The following is a 3,831-nucleotide window of genomic DNA, read 5'->3' as shown; positions in this document are numbered from 1 at the left end:
GTGTGTTCTGCTGATTGTGTGTTCTGCTGATTGTGTGTTCTGCTGATTGCTTTCTTTGACGTACAGGAATTTTTTTTCCAGGTAGTCCCATATATTGATACTTGGAGTTAATTCTCTTTAGAAGTTCTCACTGTCTTGAAGGGTAGCCTCTGTGCTTCCTTTTAGAAGTTTGTTTCAGGTCTTAAATCTTTGATTTTGAGTAGATTTTTGTACAAAGTGAATATATAAATTTAATTTCATATTTCTTCATGTAGAAAACATTTCCTAACTACTTGTTATGTAGCCTTTTTTCCAATATGCTTTTGCCTTCTTTGTTAAAAATTAAGTAGCTACAGCTTTGCCATTTTATTTCCAGGTCCCTATTCTATTCCATGGGACTTCCTGTCNATTATTATGCCAGTACCAAGAAGGTTTTATCACTATAGTTCTATAGTATAATTTGACGTTATGCATAATAATACCTACAGCAGTGTTCTTATTCCATAGAATTGCTTTAGCTATTCCTGATCTCTTGTGGATCCATGTGAGATTTTGTATTGTTACTTTCTNAGCCTATGAAATATGACACTGGAATTTGATAGATACCTCATTAATTCTGTAAATTACTTTTGATCNTATACCCATCTCACAATATTAATTCTGACAATCCAGGAATATGTGCTTTCTATCAGCTAGTATCCTCTGGAATTTTCCTTTTCAATGTGTTGAAACTTTGATTATGGAGGTCTTATTCTTCTTTGGTGGAATTTTCTATATACATATCTCAAGTCTAGTTCATCCATACTATATTTTATCTCTGAAGGTTTTTTATATTTGGTTTTAGTTTAGGAAACCTATTTAAATATTNNAGTGGAGTTTTAAATTTCTCCACTGTCATTGTGTCAAGACCTATGTAGTCTTCTATATCTTTTGGTATTAGTTTTATGAAATTGAATTTTGATGCATAAAGGTTTACAAATGTTATAACTTCTTCATTGATTGATCTTTCTATGAATGTAATTTCCCTTTTTATCTCTTCTAATTATTCTTGGCATAATGTTCACTTTGTTGATATAAGGATAGATATCCCTGATTCTGTTCATTTTCCATCTGCTTGGTATCTTGCTCTAAATCTTTTGACATTAAGTTTTGGGTTATCTTTGGGAGCTAAATGTGTTTCTTGGAGACAACATAGAGTTGGTTCTTATTTTTCAATACAGTCNATTATTTTGNATCATTNTAGTGAGTGAGTTGACACTATTTATATTTAAGGTTAGTATAGAAAGAGGTTTGCTATTTTCTACAAATTTGTTAGGTGATGTTTTGTTTTAATAGATTATTAGTATTGCTTTTTCTTCTACCATATTAATTTTAAGGTTTTGTTAAGTTACTGTGCTGGACATGGTTGTTTATTTCCCAAATGTGGTTTGTTTATTTGTAGTTTTGATAAAATATACCCTGTCATGTATTCCTCCTCTTCTCTGTAATGATTTCTACTAAGGACTTTCTGTAGTTTTAGCTTGATTGTCATGAATTGCCTTAATTTGTGTTGTCTTGAAATATCTGCGATGGTTAACTTTCTGTTTAAATGTTTAAAATTACTTTGCTTAAGAAGACTATAAAGAAAAAATGAACTTCCAAATGTTAAAGGCTGTTAAGAGTTAATATTATAATTGCCTGGTTCTAGTACAACTTTAACAAAACCACTGTTTCTGCTTCTGTAAACAAAAGCTTGTTTTGCATGAGATAACCTCACTACTTGCATGTAGGCAGAATGTAACTATATTCTCTGCCTTTAAAATCCCATGACAAGGTGGCTGTGTCTGCGTTCTAGAATCCCAAGTTCCAGGTATAGACCTGGCACCAGTATATGAATAAAAGCCTCTTCTTTGTTAAAATTTTTTAATAGTCAGACTGGTGAATCTTTGAACAACCTTTGGTAATTTAAATAGAAATGCTCCCCACCCCATAGACTCCGGTGTTTGAATGTTTGGCTCATAAAAAGTGGCACTATTAGGAGGTGTGGCCCTTTTGGAGAAGGTGTGGCTTTATGTATAGGAAGTATGTCACTGGGGGGGGGTGGACTTTGAGGTCTCAGAAGCTTAAACCAGTTCCTTTCTTGTAGCCTGCTGATTCGGATATAGAACTCCCAGCTCCTTCACTAGCACCATGTCTGCCATCATGCTGCCATGTTACCTGCTGTCTTGGTTAGTGTTTCATTGCTGTGAAGAGACACCATGACCAAAGTAACTCTTATAAGGGAAAACATTTAATTAGGGCTGGCTTACAGTTTCAGAGGTTCAATCCACTATGATCTTTGTGGGATGCATAGCAGAATCCAGGCAAACATGGTGCTGGAGAAGCAGAGAGTTCTACATCTTGACCTGAAGGCAGCCAAAGGAGACGGGCTCACACTGGGGGAAGCTTGAGCAAAGGAAACCTCAAAGCCTTCACCCACAATGACACACTTCCTCCAACAAGGCCATGATTCCTAATAGTGACACTCCCTAAGCACCAAGCATTCAAACACTTGAGTCTATGGAGGCCAAACCTATTCAAACCACCAAACCACCATAACAATAATGGACTAAACTTCTGACCTGTAAGCCAATTAAATATTCTCCTTTATAAGAATTGCCATGGTCATGGTGTCTCTTCATAGCAATTGAAATCCTAACTAANACAAACCCTGACTGATACATTTGGGTGCTCATCAAGGATTTGGGTGCTCATCCAGATCCACCTTCTTTTTCTGGTTGGCCTCGGGACCCTAGAGGTTCCTGGAGTACTGGGAGCAGAGAAGTCATAGAGGTCCAGCATTTGGAGGGAGCCACTGGCGGGTTCCCCATTGTGAGAAAAGAAGTATCAGAAAACCTCTGGAGGTGTAGGTAAGGGTCCTTTTCTTTGTCTGCATTTGTAGGACTCATGGAAAAGCTGGACACAGCATTAATTCTCAAGTGGGAGGGACCCACAAGACAGGGATACTGCTGGCCCTTGTTCTCTGTGGGTAGTGAGGACTGACAAAAAAAAAGAAATCTTATCTGTAAGCTTTATTTGTTCTCAGCTTACTCTTGTCAATTTTACAGGAATTCAGGACTCTTTTAGGTATGGATAGTATTAAATGGTGTCTTATGCTGCTCTACTTGAATAAAAAGCTGGCCCTGGGGTTAAGTTGTGGCTGCCCCTCCTCTAGACTCTAACATGTCTATTTAAAAGTTATCTCCAAAATCTCTGTTCTGTNTTGGGTGGCCCATCTGACTACATGACAAGGGGGTGGGGGCTGGCAGGGATAGACTATTCCTAATGGGGATTGGGGATTATTGCTGTTCATTTTGTACTCTTCTTTTGGTTTCATTTAATTCTCTAAAACGTTTGCTATGAACCTTTGCTATGAGATAAAGTATGAACCTTATCTCAAAATTTGTAAGACTATTATGTAAGCATCCTGTACCTCGGGATTTGTGTATTTATTAGGTATGCTTTAAGATCTATAAAATCTATAACAAAAGTTAACTTGAAACCTATAATAAGAGAGTTGAGGGTTGAAAGTCTACACCTAGGTAATCTTAGTTCCTATGGTGCNTTGTATGTGTTACTTGGACTCAATTCATGCTTTAAAGAAATGGATACTTTTAAATAACAGTGGGACTCCTAGATATTTTGGACTAGGATGAATTTTTGTGTGGTGATTCATGTCCTGATAATAAATCTAACAGATGAGGACAAAATGATTAAAAAAAAAAAAAAACAAGGTTTAAGAAGATAAATGGGAAATAATACTGAAAAGGCTATGATCATTAAAATCGTAAATGTTTTTATTCCTTAATCAAAGCAACATAAATGAGGTTCTGT

This window comes from Mus caroli, chromosome 9 (assembly GCF_900094665.2).
Source record: "Mus caroli chromosome 9, CAROLI_EIJ_v1.1, whole genome shotgun sequence".
Classification (NCBI taxonomy): Eukaryota; Metazoa; Chordata; class Mammalia; order Rodentia; family Muridae; genus Mus; species Mus caroli.
Note: the sequence above shows the minus strand (reverse complement) of the source record.